The sequence below is a fragment of the Diabrotica virgifera genome, chromosome 7 (genome assembly GCF_917563875.1).
Source record: "Diabrotica virgifera virgifera chromosome 7, PGI_DIABVI_V3a".
In the NCBI taxonomy this organism is placed as follows: Eukaryota; Metazoa; Arthropoda; class Insecta; order Coleoptera; family Chrysomelidae; genus Diabrotica; species Diabrotica virgifera.
Window position 1 is genome coordinate 101047765 of NC_065449.1, and position 16574 is coordinate 101064338.

The window sequence follows — 16574 nt, forward strand, 5'->3', positions numbered from 1 at the left end:
AATAAAATAAAATCTGTCTTTTTTTTTCTTCAATAACAAATCATTTGCTTGGATAAACACACTGCAATCTTCCTTAAATTTTGTCAAAATGTCAAATGGTTAAACGTCAAATATAAAACTTCACAATGTACTAAATCTGTTAAATGTAAATGTAAATGTACTTCTATTACAGCTTCTTCAAAGCCCCAGGATCCATAAACACATACAATTTTTGTACTACCGGAAAATTCTAGCAAAAGAAAAAAATAATAAAAATAACTGAACTAACCTCTTAAAACTCGAAACCAATAAACTGACCAAAAATGACTTAGCTTACCTTTAACATGCAAAAGGGTCCATTACAACTCTCAGCCTGTCCATTAACAAACATGAAATTATTCTTTTGAGGTTTTTCCAAACAAAAATCTTCACGTGCCTCAAATTTCCAGCACAACAACGGAAACTTCAACAAAAGAATTCCCAGTACATCCCACCAAAGGATTAAAAAACTATCATTTCAATTAAAAAAACTGGGAATCCAAATCGCCTACCAGGCTTCAAGTCCTTTCTCAAAATTTCTTTATTGAAAAAGAATGAACGTGGTTGATTTGCTACCAAGGCGTTCAAAAACAAAAACTTTACAACAAAAATATTCTCTCACTGACTCACACAAAAAGCATATACTTACATCCAGAGTACATCCAAAGTACATCCAGAGCTTTTTTAGTACATCCAAACATACAAACTATACATCCTCCAAGGACAAAACAATCGGTTACTAAATATCCAAAACTTAACAAACGTTCTAACAAATCAACCGTAATAAATAAATCATAAGGGTATCGGGCGAAATTTTTGGACAGAAATTGTTAAAACATTTTTTTTAAACAAATTCAAAAGATCACCTTTTTTGCTCTACAAAATATTTTTTAGGTATTTTGGGTTATTCTAAACAAAAAGGCCTATTTCCATTTTTTACAAACGTTGATAGTTTTCGAGTTACAAGCGACTTAAAATCTGAAAAATGCGAACATACTAAAAATAAGAATATTTTACGTACTTATGCGAAAAATTCCCAACAAATATTTCACATTTATTAAAATTTTATAGTTTATTATTAACATAGTTTTTTTATAAAAAGACTAAGTTTTCACTCTAATGGCATATAACATATCCCACCAGAATGAAAACAATGGGAACCTTCTCTGGTTACACCTCCGAGGCTTCTACAATTTGCAAGCCATACGGATGCTGAGACTAAGGAAGATGAGGGAATTCTACAATTTACAATTCACGTCACATCTGCTCAGCGCGGTAAAGTTCCAACGAGACTGGTTCCCTTCATACTCCACACAGAGTAAATGTAAATAAAAAATGAATAACCAATTTATGGTTATTCATTTTTTATTTACATTTACTCTGTGTGGAGTATGAAGGGAACCAGTCTCGTTGGAACTTTACCGCGCTGAGCAGATGTGACGTGAATTGTAAATTGTAGAATTCCCTCATCTTCCTTAGTCTCAGCATCCGTATGGCTTGCAAATTGTAGAAGCCTCGGAGGTGTAACCAGAGAAGGTTCCCATTGTTTTCATTCTGGTGGGATATGTTATATGCCATTAGAGTGAAAACTTAGTCTTTTGCTAGCAGTTGCCGCTAGGGCATCTATGCCATTTCGTTCGTTGCAATTCGGGACTGCACACTGGGGTTTGTTTTGGTTGGATCAGGGAGAGCAGCATATGTGCCTCCTGATGAGAGACTAATAAGTTTCGAAACCGGTAGAGGTGCTTGCAGCACTCTCTGATTGGGCTGGAATATGGTTCGGCTGTATTTTCGTTTTGCAACGAAATTGAAAATGGTTATTCATTTTTTAGTTTTTTTATAATTTATTTATTTAATTATGAATAATGTGCTAATTAAACAAGCAATTGGACTTCGTAAGTTGTATGTTTTCACCCAATGTGACCAAAAATGGAACAGCAAGTTGATATTTGAACTCTTCGTGTAACTTTTCGTCGATTGATATACGATTTCACCAATTTCGAGTAATTTTTGCAATACTTCTGATCATCAACTTTTTAACCGGATACGATATAAAAATCAGAACTAAATATTCGAGCTTGACTATCAATACGCGAAGATTGTATATCCAATGTACCTACATACTATTATTGCACTTTCGGTTACACAGTTTTAACCGGAAGTGATATAAAAACCAGCCTATATATTTTTGTTTTCGTCTTGTTAAGGCGCGTAGACTAATATATTGCTTGTACTATTTCAGCGACTTTAAAATATCCTTGGGTTATAAGCTTTCATTCGATCCCTCATTTGTCATTCTATCCGTTTTAATACAGGAGGAGTTATATTCTTGGACAGACATACAGAAGGATAGACAGGCATGAAACCGGAATTCTATATTTGTTCTCGTCTTGCTAAGGCGCGTCAAATAATATATCGCTCGTACAATTTCAGCGACTTTAAAACAGTACTTCCGGTTGCAACTCTAAAACAGGAAGTCCCAAATCAAATTTCTCATCTTTAATTATCATCCTTGTGTTACCTATATGCTTTCATTCGACTCCTCATTTGTGATTCTATCTGTTTTAATAACCGAGGAGTTATATTCCCAGGCAGAAAAACAGACGGATAGACAGGCATGAAACCGGAATTATATATTTAGTTCTCGTCTTGCTAAAGCGCGTCAAATAATATATCGCTTGTATTGTTTCAGCGACTTTAAAACAGTACTTCCGGGTGCTAATCTAAAACCGGAAGCCCCAGATCAAGTTTCTCACCTTTAGTACCATCCTTGAGCTATAAGCATTCATTCGACACCTCATTTGTCATTTTACCTGGTATAATGACGGAGGAGTTGTGTTTACGGACGGACGGACAGACGGACGTGGATAATTCAATGTTTTTACATTTTTTCAAAGTGGATGAACACAATACGCCAATTATATACTGATATAGACCAGGGCGCATCTGTAAAAATATTAGTACATTTGGACGTTGAGAGGTGACTCAAATTTGTGTGCAGAAATTGCTTGAAAATAACTCAAATAATTATATTTAAGTTATCCTCCCTCTCAAAAAGGTCACGAACATTATTTAAATAATTAAAATGTCAAAAAATGAAGGAAAAATTCGATTTTTTTCTTCGTTTCTTTGATTATAACTTTAAAAGTATTCATTTCCGAGAAAAGTTGTACTGACACAAAAGTTGCGTAATTAAATTTCCTACAATACAGAATTGGTAAAAAATTTAAAAAATAGTCATCCTTGTTGCAAAATAGCAATAATTTCGAAAAAAAAAACATACAAAAACAAGTATTCGCATTTTACGTCTTTCAACAATTTATGCTAGACTTAGGACCTTCATATTTCACCCAGAAAAACTTAATGATACAGTAAAACATTACCGTAAATTTCATTAAGATCGGTTCAATAGATTTTGCAAAATAAATTTTTCAATCCATCTTTCGCAAAAAAAATCATTTTTTCAAAATGTTACAGGACTGACAATAAAGCAGATAGTAAGTTGAATTTATACGTATAGAAGTGTACTGTATCTTTCATTTGCAATTTGCAAAATTAAAATCGATTAACTACCACGGCGTCAGGATTTTTTTTAAATAAACATTAATTACTGGTGCTACGCGCAGGACAGCGGATAGTTTGCTCTGATTGGGCATTACAATAACCTTTGATAATGATTGATACAATTAAATTTGTATTACATTTCGATATAAATAAATAAATTTGTTTATTGCAAAATAAAAACACGTACTCTATCTTTTGAAATAACACTTTTTTTAGCAAAAACTTTCTTTGTTCTTTAACTTAGGGAATAAAAGTTTACTATTTTTAAACATATGCAATTATTTAAACAATATTTCACAAACAATAATAAAATTAGTTTGATTTTTGTGGAATTAAAATATTAAAATACAACAAAATATAGAGTAAGAATATAATATATTAGATAAAGATTGAAAGAAATTTTGGTGGAAATCAACTTGTGAGAATCGAGCACCGCTGTCCTGCGCGTAGCACCAAAAATTAATGTTTATTTAAAAAATTTCCTGACGCCGTGGTAATTAATCGATTTTAATTTTGCAAATTTCAAATGAAAGGTACAGTACACTTCTATAAGCAAAAAAAAACTCAACTTGCTATCTGCTTTATTTTCAGTCCTGTAACATTTAAAAAAAAATAATTTTTTTTTTGCGAAAGCTGGATTGCAAAATTTATTTTGTAAAATCTATTAAACCGATCTTAATGAAATTTACAGTGTTGTTTTACTATATCATAAAGTTTTTCTGTGTAAAATATGAAGGTCCTAAGTATAGCGTAAATGGTTAAAAATCGTAAAATACGAATACTTGTTTTTGTATGGTTTTTTTCGCAATTATTGCTATTTTGCAACAAGGGTGACTGTTTTTTAAATTCTTAACCAATTTTGTATTGTAGTAAATTTAATTACGCAACTTATATGTCAGTACAACTTTTCTCAGAAATGAATAATTTAAAAGTTATAAACAAAAAACCATTAAAAAAATCGAATTTTTCATTCATATTGTGACATTTTGATTATTTAAACAATGTTCCGGACCATTTTGAGTGGGAGGATAACTCAAATATTATTATTTGAGTTATTTTCAAGCAATTTCTGCAAAAAAATTTGAGTCACCTCTCAACGTCCATCTCAAAACAGATGCGTCCTGGACTAATATACGCCAATCATAGAGACGCACCATGCAACGCGGAACGGCTTAAAACCCGAGTAGACGCGCATAATTAATAATTAAAAAACAACGGTCTAAAATTGAAATAAGCCCCGATTACTCGCCGGAATCTTGAAATTGAATGTTTAACCTTTAATTTAGGCACTTGGCAACCTCAAGCATGAGTTTTCAAGCCTCGAAAATGCCTATTTTCGCATTTTTAGATTTTAAATCGCTTATAACTCGAAAACTATCAACTTTTGAGAAAAATTAAAAGAGGCATTTTTGTAATGACCCATAAAACCTAAAACATTTTCCGGGGCAAAAAAGGTGATCTTATGAATATGTTTAAAAAATTGTTTAAACAATTTCTATCCAAAAATTACGCCTGCCACCCTTCTTATTTGCTTAATAGTAGAACATCCGATTAATATATTAATAATTACATTTTTACAATTAATAATTAAAAAATTACATTTTTTTATGAATTAAAAAAATTTACATTTTTTTATGAATTAAAAAAATTCGACCAAACAGATATTATTTCAGATTTTTTGGATCATTCCAAACCAAAAAAGTCTTTTGTAATGTTTCTCTAAAGTTGATCGTTTTCGAGTTATAAACAATTTAAAACTGAAAAAAGAACGAAAGATGACAATTTTCAAGGCTCAAAAACACAAGTAAAAAATATCATTTTTGTAATCATCAAGTACATAAATTCAAGTTCAAACCTTTTTCTATCAGGTCTCGATAAGAATTTTAGCCATGTTTTATTCTAAAATATATTTTTTTAATTGTTAATGAGGAAGGTTTCTTATGGGGAGACGGGCATTAACAAATAAAAAACAATGTTTCAGAATGAAATAAGTCCAAAGGCCTTATCAAGAACTGATAGAATAAGGTTTGAACTTGGAAATTTAGGTACTTCGTAATTTCAAAAATGATATTTTATACTTATTATGTTTTTGAGCCTTGAAAATCGTCATCTTTAGTTCTTTTTTCAGTATTAAATTGAAACTGTTTATAACTAGAAAACGATTAACTTTAGAGAAAAATTACAAAAGACCTTTTTTGTTTAGAATGACCTAAAAAAATCTGAAATAGTATCTGCCCGGGTCGCAATTTTTTTTATAAAAAAAATGTATTTTTTAATTATTAATTAATGGTAGGGGAGCCCAAGCGGGGATTTTTGCAGTAACTCGTGCGCGTCAGATTATCATATGGGGAGAACCCTGGTACCCTGTAGATGAACCTCTACCATATATTGGCTCTAAACAAAGGGGAGTTCGTTAAGGGGGGCCGAAAAAAAATCTATCCTTAGAAAAACTCGAAATCGTCAGATTAAGATAAGGTAAGTTAAGTACATGTGTACATGCAAAACAGTGTATATGTTACGGTTGATGTGATAAATCCGGTCTGTATTAATAATTACCGGTAAATATTAATAATAACCGTAGCAGCTGGTCAATGTGATTAATAATGCCTTTATAATTAGATTTACCGGTTATTATTAATACTTCCCTAACAATTTTGGTTACTGTAATAAAAACGGATTTTGGGCTTCACTATTGTTTATTTATGAAATTTGATCATGAATTTAAACACTTAAACAGAATTTATATTTGGCGAATGGATTTAGTGTCCGCAGTCATATAAACCCAAACAAACAACAAACAGAATTTATCAATAAAAAAATCTCAATTAGACACCTTTTAAGTAAAAACAAACTCATACACACGAATTAGGCTTTAAGTTACTAGACTATAATTACTTGTTTTTATAGGAAAGGCTGTTGTGGCACTTAGAATTACAAAAACACGCTTAATTTTTTGCGTTTGCAGCATTTTTAATTGCATTGCCACTACAAGTGCAGTGATGGAATCCTTGACTGCCTAGATTCGAATCTTTACGAACGCATTCACTGAGACTTATTTCAGTATCAGGCGCTTCATTGACTGAAATAAGTGTTTCCTTGCAGGTGGTAAATTCTCTTCTTGTTAGAAATTGGTTTAAAATGCTATGCTTATTGCCTAGCTTGTATAGCTTTTCATCTATAACAGAAATAATAATGGCAATAATGTTTCGGCTATCGGCTTTGGCTCTACCAACTTCTGGAATTCGCACTCTAACACTTTGACCTACCTTTTTCAACAGGGAATCTATTATTAGAATGCTTTACCATTCTGTCACATTATTTTACAAGTGACTGTTTAGCAAGATGCCAAGTCTTCTGAATTTTCTTTTGAAATTTTGTCAATTGCAGTGCCGTCTTCTTCGTCTCCCTCATTTTCTTTAACGCCAATACTGGCATTGTCTTCCTCATTGACAGCAATTATCGCACACGCATTATGTTCGATTGGACTGTTAGTGTTACATGTATCTTCAATATTCGTTAACTGGAATCCTCGGTTGAACTGTTGAGTTCCATATCACCAGGCAGGGCTGCTTCATCCATTAGGCAATATAGGCAGTTGCCTAGGGCGGCAAATTATGAGAGGGCGGCAAAAATACTGTACAAAAATATTTATATATAAAAATTGAAATCGAATAACATTTAAGTACATCGTACTTTTTTTTCATTGAAACATTTTCATTGAAAAATGTCGCCTTTTCGGACGGTTTTTTGCGAATACCTTAAAAATTATGCATCTAACGAAAAAAACTATATAAAACATTTTTGTAGCTTATGAAAAATCAAAGAGATTCGTTCCTTCATGAGTCTTCTAGTGATAACATAAAAAGAGATATAGTAGGTGAAAAGACATCTTTTTGTGCATGCTCAAATCGGTGTGTTCAACTTAATAACGGAGAAATGTTCGATTTTAAGGGTATAATGCTATCAATATCTTTTGTAACTACTGCCTGAAAAGACCTTTAAAACGACAGCAATGTTAAATCTCGATTACATTCAAACTAAGCGAGATATGGTGTAACAAAAAAGGATGACTAATTTATTTTAAGATGAAATGCGAAGTATGTATGTTTTAACCCCTCATCCACCAGCTTTAAATGCATCGTTTTGCTTCTACAATACCTTTTACTATAGTGTTATTTCTACATTCAACAAGTTGGACGGGTTTAAAATGTATGGTTTTTGAAAAAAATAAGATCCAATTTTTAGAGAGCATTTTTATTTTTTTTTAATCTTTCTTTTTCTCCATGTAACTCGAAAATGATAATGAGATACAGTAATGAAAGAAAAATAAAATTAATATCTAAAAGAAAACCTACATTTTTGTAAGGTATTTTTTTACGTATCTCTTATCACTTTCGAATTACATGGAGAAAAAGAAGATTTTTAAGGAAATTTAAAAATGTGCTCTATAATTTGATCTTATTCTTTTCAAAATCCATTCATTTTAAACCCGCCAACTTTTTGAATATAAGAATAATACTATAGTAGAAGGTATTGTAGAAGGAAAACGATGCATTTAAATTCTGGTGGATGAGGGGGGTTAAATATACTTTTTTTCTATATTTATATATACTATTTCTTATTTTTATTTCTTATTTAAAAGTGGGCTGATCCCCCATGTCTTAACGGATCATTAAAGTGAAAAACAGCTATAACTTCCACGGGAGTGTACAGCTTATATACATATACATTTCTTATTTTATACTAATTTTCCTTAAAATACATTAGTCATAAGTTTTTTTGCACCATATCTCGCTTAGTTTGAATGTAACCGATATTTAACAGTTCTCGTTTTAAAGGTCTTTTTTTCTCGTTTTTTTAAAGGTCTCGTTTTAAAGGTCTAAAATCGACCATTTCTCTGTTATTTTAAGTTGAATACACCGATTTGAGCAGGCACCAAAAAAATCTTTTTCACCTACCATCCCTTTTTTCATTAAAGCTAGAAGATTTATGAAAAAATTAATCTCTCTGATTTTTCATATACTACAAAAATGTTTTATATAGTTTTTTTTTTCGTTGGATGCACAATTTTTATGGTATTCCCAAAAAACAGTCTCCGAAAAGTGTCATTTTTCAATGAAAATGGCAAATTTTTAACCACGAATAACTCAAAGTCTTGAGTTTTCAAAAAAAATTATAAAACAGTTTTTGCTTAGAATTAGGTTCTCTGGTCGCTTCCGGTGTTAGTTTGATAAAAAAAATTCCACCCCCGAGATCGGGTGGGAACGACCCCTAAGTTAAAAGCGCCATAGGATATAGAGTAGACTTTGTTTCTTAAGCTATTCCCTACTTACAGTGAAAATATCAAGTAAATTGATGCAGTAGGATGGAATTCGGAGCCAAATACCCTCACTGACTGCACTAATAGATACCTACATCATTCATACATGAATGCATTCACTTAAAGGGTCATTTGGATACCACAATAAAATCACCAATCACCAATAATTGACATATCTAAATATTTAAAGAAGAGTGGATTGAAAGATATTTTCCCTAATTTTGAAATTGCTTTGCGCATTTACTTGTGCCTCCCAGTTGCCAACCAACGTGTCCGCTGAAAGGTCATTTTCGAAAATGTCAAGAATTGAAAATAGTCATGAAAATAATTTTCGATCAAGTATGACGCAAGAACTTCTTAACAATTTGTGGATTTTGTCCATAGAAAGTGACGTATCAAGGGCGATAAATTATTATGACGACATTATAGATGATTTTTCCAAAGAAAAATCAAGAAAGAAATCTGATGTGATCGAACTGGAATGACAATTTTTATGTATTCTTATTTAAATAAGAAAATCTGCTTGCAATTTTTTTTCACAAAAATGGTACATGCTTGAAGGGCGGCTACAAGAGAACTGCCTAGGGCGTCACTTGACCTAAACGCGGCCCTGTCACCAGGGTGCTTTGCTCCATTATCAGCGTCATCAGAATGATCTGCTATTGTCGCTTCTAAATCTGCTTCTGGTTTCGGATAAAGTACCAAGAGCTAAGGGGGTTTTAATCCCACTTTAACCTTATGTATTGTATTTAATACATTAAATAGTTTATTACACAGTGGCCGCTTCCGACTACAAATTGACTAACACTGTGGTATGCGCTATACGCCGTATTTAACTTGGGTATGTCACAGTGACTAATAAACCTCCCTACACTCCTCAAGCTTCTACGCATTTAACGATATTGCAATTTATCACATTTACCAATCTAATCCGGAATTTATTAATAATTACCGGTCGATGTGATTAATTCTGGCATATTTATGACTTTTACCTAGCGATTCGGTTTGTATTAATAGTAACCGGTAATTATTAATAATTTCCAATTAATCATTTGTACTTACCGTAACATATACATATATGTATTTCAAAAATCTGACGATTTGGGCGGAAATGGTACGGAAATGGGTGAGTCACAAAGTTTCACAAGAAAAAAGCGAATATTTCGCGAAATGTACGATAGATCTAAAAACTAAAAAATACGTGCTCAATATTTGTCAAAAATCTATCAAATGATACCAAACACGACTGCCCACGGAGAGGGGTGGGGGTAAATTTAAAATTTGAAATACGAATCCCGCGATATTTCGCGAAATAAACATCAGATCGAAAAACTGAAAAATACACTTATTCAATATGTTTGAAAGATCCCCCATTTTTTATTGCAGATTCGGATTCCTTACGTAAAAATAAGTAACTTTTATTTGAAACATTTTTTCGAATTATAGATAGATGGCGCTATAATCGGAAAAAACGATTGTTGGAAATGGAAAATTAAATTAAAAATGGAAAGTCCCCACTAAAATGGAAAGCTTTACTTAACTTTTTTTGGTTTTAGAACCTACTCTTCACAACCCAATAGGTCCCCAAAGCGCTCGAGTAACTGCACATTTAGTATACTTTCCTCCCCTACTATAATTATAGTTAGAACAAGATTAGATCGGGCAACCCTTGTTTTTGTCATTGTTAACATGCTAAATTATATATCCAATAATTTTTATCTATTAAACAGATCGGTGCAAATCGACCTTACATCGTATCTTAGACTATAAAGGGAATATTTTTGAACAGGAAAGCGCAAAAAACCCGAACATAATCGTTTCGTACGTGAGCCGCCTCATAACATGAAGTAGTTTTGCTGACTGGTAATTAAAATAGATTTCGATCGCATAAAATAAAGGTTAACAATGCCAAAGAAATTTCGTGTGGGAGTAGATCTGCAATTATTGCTATTTGTTTAATTAACAACGCTGTGCTAAATACCGATTGTCGGTTGCATGTTATATGATCAAAATAATTTAAATAATAACGTTTGCATCAACCAATATTCTTCTTCTTCCTTCTTCTAGTTCCATGACCGTTGGATATCATATTGGCTACCATATTCGCTATCGTGACTTTATTAACAGCAGCTCTGAATAACGATGTACAGGGCTGCTTTATCCATTAGGCAATATAGGCAGTTGCCTAGTGCGGCAAATTGTGAGAGGGCGGCAAAAATACTGTACAAAAAAATATTTGTATATAAAAATTAAAATCGAATAACAAGTATGTATGTTCATCCATCAATGAAATAGAAGTGGGCATTCATTTCTATTAGCCAGGGAGGTAGTGTCAAATTTGACCGGAGCATTTTAGCATGGCTGGTTTCTTATTATTTAGGTAGGTGCTCCAAAGCTTATTAACAAATGATGTGTCAGCTGGCCCAAAACCGGGGATTTTAGTCAAGAAAAGGTAAAACATGAAAGTTGATGGACCAATGCTACAGCTTAAATGTCAAATATTTATGTATGTTACTCAGAATATTTAATGGACTTGCTTACTTGGCGCCTACCTGTCACTCAGGAGATCGGGGTTCAAATCCTGGCGCGGAAAATTATTTTTGTTTTTTAAATTGACATTTTATTTTGAAAAATATTTATTTTTATAATACCACGTTTTTATTATTTATACGAGACAATATAAAAAGATCTGTACGTCTTTTATAGAATTATGCATAGAACTTATGAAATAGCATAATATAGGTATACATTTGATCATAAATATTTGATTCACCTTAATAAGCAAAATTACTGTACATGAACCCCTGAAGCTTCCTGAGTTAGTACGACCAATCTAAGTGAAAAAGGGGGTTGGCCTCCCCACCCCACCCCCTCCTGACATTTTTTTATCTTTTTAGACAAACTGTTTTTTGCATAATTTTATGTGATGTAAAACCAAAAAATACATACAACCCTAATTTTTCACTTTTCTATCAACAACCCCCATTTTTAATAGCAATCTAATTATTTCCCTGTTCTCTATAATATATAAAAATGAATTTTTGTCTGTATGTCCCTTATAGAATCGTAAATTATGCATTTAATCATATAATGACCTCAAGCAAAGTTTTTGTACTGACATGAACCCAGGAAGGAGTTAATACGACCAACCTAAGTAATCATTATTTTGTGATGTCTGCGTAAATAAATTATTTACGCAGACACCACAAAACAATAAGCATGTATTGTTTATTAGAAAAAAGTAGACGCAATATTTTTGAGTATTTTTTGGCTTTCTGGTAATTTTTAGGTATTTAACTTTTAAACATTATTTGGTTCTAAGGCGGTACGACGTTTGCCTGGTCAGCTATTTAATACTAAAAAAATATTCTTGGACTAGTTTGGCAAAGACTAAAAAGTATAAATCATTAATTTATGAATTTTAGATTGTAAGAAAAAAGCGTCCGTATGGAACAAGTGGAAGAAGGTCTGAAAACACTTGAGATTACCAATTGGAGGAACAAAGCAAGGAACAGAACAGAATGGCGGAAAATTTTAGAACAAGCCAGGAGCCAAAAAAGGGTTGTCGAGCTACTGATGATGATGATGAAGAAAAAATGATACGGGATTTCCGTATTTTTCTGTCACGTTCACTTGGCCAGCTAACATTTTTTGCCATGTACCTACATAATGCAGCTGACGATTTTTTCTTCATCATTATCATCAGTAGTTCGACAACCCTTTTTGGCTCCTGGCTTGTTCTAAGATTTTCCGCCATTCTGTTCTGTTCCTTGCTTTGTTCCTCCAATTGGTAATCTCCAACTGGTAATTGTTTTCAGACCTTCTTCCACTTGTTCCATGTGGACGCTTTTTTCTTACAATCTAAAATTCATAAATTAATGATTTATACTTTTTAGTCTTTGCCAAACTAGTCCAAGAATATTTTTTTAGTATTACCTAGCTGACCAGGCAAACTTCGTACCGCCTTAGAACCCAATAATGTTTAAAAGTTAAATACCTAAAAATTACCAGAAAGCCAAAAAGTACTCAAAAATATTGCGTCTACTTTTTTCTAATAAACAATACATACTTATTGTTTTGTGGTGTCTGCGTAAATAATTTATTTACGCAGACATCACAAAATAATGATTACTTAGGTTGGTCGTATTAACTCCTTCCTGGGTTCATGTAAGTACAAATACTTTGCTTGAGGTCATTATATGATTAAATGCATAGTTTACGATTCTATAAGGGACATACAGACAAAAATTCATTTTTATATATTATAGAGAACAGGGAAATAATTAGATTGCTATTAAAAATGGGGGTTGGTGATAGGAAAGTGAAAAATTAGGGTTGTATGTATTTTTTGGTTTTACATCACATAAAATTATGCAAAAAAACAGTTTGTCTAAAAAGATAAAAAAATGTCAGGAGGGTGGTGGGGTGCGGAGGCCAACCACCTTTTTCACTTAGATTGGTCGTACTAACTCAGGAAGCTTCAGGGGTTCATGTACAGCAATTTTGCTTATTAAGGTGAATCATAATATTTATGATCAAATGTATATATTATGCTATTTCATAAGTTCTATGCATAATTCTATAAAAGACATACAGATTTTTTTATATTGTCTCGTATAAATAATAAAAACGTGATATTAGAAAAATAAATATTTTTCAAAATAAAATGTCAATTTAAAAAACAAAAAGAATTTTCCTCGCCAGGATTTGAACCCCGATCTCCTGAGTGAAAGGTAGGCGCCAAGTAACCAAGTCCATTAAATGTTCTGAGTAACGTATATAAATATTTGACATTTAAGCTGTAGCGTTGGTCCATCAACTTTCATGTTTTACCTTTTCTTGACTAATATCCCCGGTTTTGGGCCAGCTGACACATCATTTGTTAATAAGCTTTGGAGCACCTACCTAAATAATAAAAAACCAGCCATGCTAAAATGCTCCGGTCAAATTTGACACTACCTCCCTGGCTATATTATATATATAATCCTAAACCCATTTACCGTAAGGTGTCGGGTGTACTGTCTTTAGTTAGTTGCATGCACAATTTTTCTCCATTGCTTCTTATTCTTTGCTTGGTTTCTTGCTTGTTCTTTGCTGATTCCTCGTGTTTCTAGGATTGAGGTTACATTATCATCCCATGTCTTCATTGGCCTGCCCCTTGGTCTCTTGGTTTGTCTTCTGGCTTCCCATACTTTTTTAACTGGTCTTTCTTGGTTCATTCTAACCATGTGTCCATACCATCTCAATTGGGCCTCTTCAATTTTTTTAATAATTGGTTGGACCTTAAGATGTTCTCTGACTGCCTCATTTCTAATCCTGTCTAACCTGGTTATACCCATTATTCTTCTAAGAAATTTCATTTCTATGCTCTGTATTTTCGATTTTAACTTATCAGTAAGCATTCATTTCTAAATAGAATAAAACGAAATTGCTTCATAACAAAAATAAAACAAACATAGCATTCTGTTATCTTAACACTATTCATTCAAAAAGCACGGAAGTCATAAATTTAGTGATTATTAGGCCGCCGGCAGCTCGGCACAGGCCATTGAACACTTCAATATTGCACATTTTTCAGAAACTAAAGATTTGACTTGTCTACAATAGGACATCAAGTTAGAGTTGAGATTTTCAAACTATATTATTACAAGTAGATAAGTTTCGTGTTGTCGCACAGATATACTCCAGGGAAATAAGCAAGAAATAGACCATGTTCGGGACACTGAAATATCGAGGTAGCTGACTACTTTTTTAGTTATTGTTGACTGTTGACCTATAGGATGAAAATGAAAACCTACATGTTTCCTGCCTAGAGATCGCGTCCGTTTTTTTAATTATTAACAATTTAGTGCAATCAACGCGATTTTTCCATTTTTTGCACTCAATTAAAAAGCTAAATAGTTGACATAAAATTACAAAATTTATTTTTTTAATAATCCTAAATATATCCATATATATTGTTATATTTCTATTTGATATAAAAATTAAAATTTGATAATTATAAACATAATTCAATTTAATATAAAATATTTTCAATTTTCTCAACCAGGGGCATATAAATTTAGAACACCCTGTATACAACAAATTGTTATATTTAATTTTAAGAAGTGATTAGAATAAGCGTACGAAACTCGGAACAATGTGCTTAGATAAACAAAGTGAATGACGCGTACCATTATCGTTCTTCTCGGAAGGTCGATCATTAGCCTATGCTAAATAAAACTCAGTGAAATAGATGATAGTTCATTATCGTTTTTCGCGGAAGGTTTCGATCATTAGCCTATGCTAAATAAGACTCATTTGAAAGAGAGAATAGGTCATTAAAATTTGTAAATAGTTAGAAAGTATTTTGGAATGGGAATTAAATATTTTCTTTTGAAATCCATTAAGCATATTTAGAAAGATTAAAAATTGGTTTTGAGGAATATTACGAATGAGAGTTGGTGGTGGAAAATTGATTTGTGAATCTGGAAGGGATATTTAGAAAGTAGGGGAATGGATGACAAAGTGAGAGCAGAATGTTTTGAGCTGTCGAGAAGTGAAGTCGAGTAGTAGACGGTAGTGTTCGAGGAGTGAGAAAGCCGGTGTAGTTCCGTGAGTGTGGAGTATCTATCGTGGAACGAGAAGTAGGCCAGGTCGAGAGTAAAAGAACCTCCTTGAGCCCAGAGTGTCCCGGTAGCTGATAGCAGTTTCGAAAAAGGTAGAACACAGCATCACGACAAAAGCAGGAACGAGAGCTATTCGAGCTAGTTTTTCAAAGGAGAACATCACTGGAAGCCAGGACGAGGTTTGATCGCAGCCAAGGATAGCAGGAAAGGGTCTTGTGTGAGGACATTTTCAGTTCACCAGGAAAAGGTCAGTCTCATTTGTTTGGACATGAATGTATGGGTTTTCGTATTAAATTCCACATAAAAAATTGAATAACATAATCAATAATATCAGAAAAGCTTCATCAAACTTAAATAGAGTTGTTCCTAATAACTCCTAATAGTTAAATGTTAATAAAAACTTTCAATTGAAAACCAAAAGGAAATAAGATTCCCATTTGTAAATGTTATGTTTAAGAATAATAAGAAATAGCAAATATTAAGCAATGATTGCCTTTTTAAATAAAATAAAAAATATTTTGATTATAATTGTAACCCATATGTGTATTTTTTTTACTCCTTTCTTTTCTATCCCGATTAGGAACCATTAAGAAATATTTAGAAGCCACGGAAGTAAGTAATTAATTTATAATTCGCCCTGAGATTGAAAACATATTGATATGTGATCTGGTTAATTAATTAGATTAGTATTAATACATTGATTAAATTAAGTAACATATAAGAATATTATCTCATATCAATAATCAAGATCACATCAATATATATATATATATATATATATATATATATATATATATATATATATATATATATATATATATATATATATATATATATATATATATATATATATATAGGTACTACCGGAAATTTTAAGGGTAGGTATACGAGATTCAAATTAAATAATACTGGTCGAAAATCTTGATTATGATATTTCTTTAGTGTAGTAGAATATTTCTTTAGTATAATATACTCGTCTTAAAAAAGTAAGAATATAATTTATATTATAAGATTTTATTATAATTTTATTTGTTGGGGGAGTCCTGTTGTGGGGAGTCCTGTTT

At 32.1% G+C, this 16574-nt stretch overlaps 1 protein-coding gene across 2 annotated transcripts in view; it reads left to right on the forward strand.

Moving 5' to 3' along the window:
• The window catches only part of LOC114336265 (pickpocket protein 28), a 353651-nt gene that overhangs the window by 35858 nt on the left and 301219 nt on the right, over window positions 1-16574 (forward strand). The gene's annotated exons all lie outside the window — the stretch shown is intronic.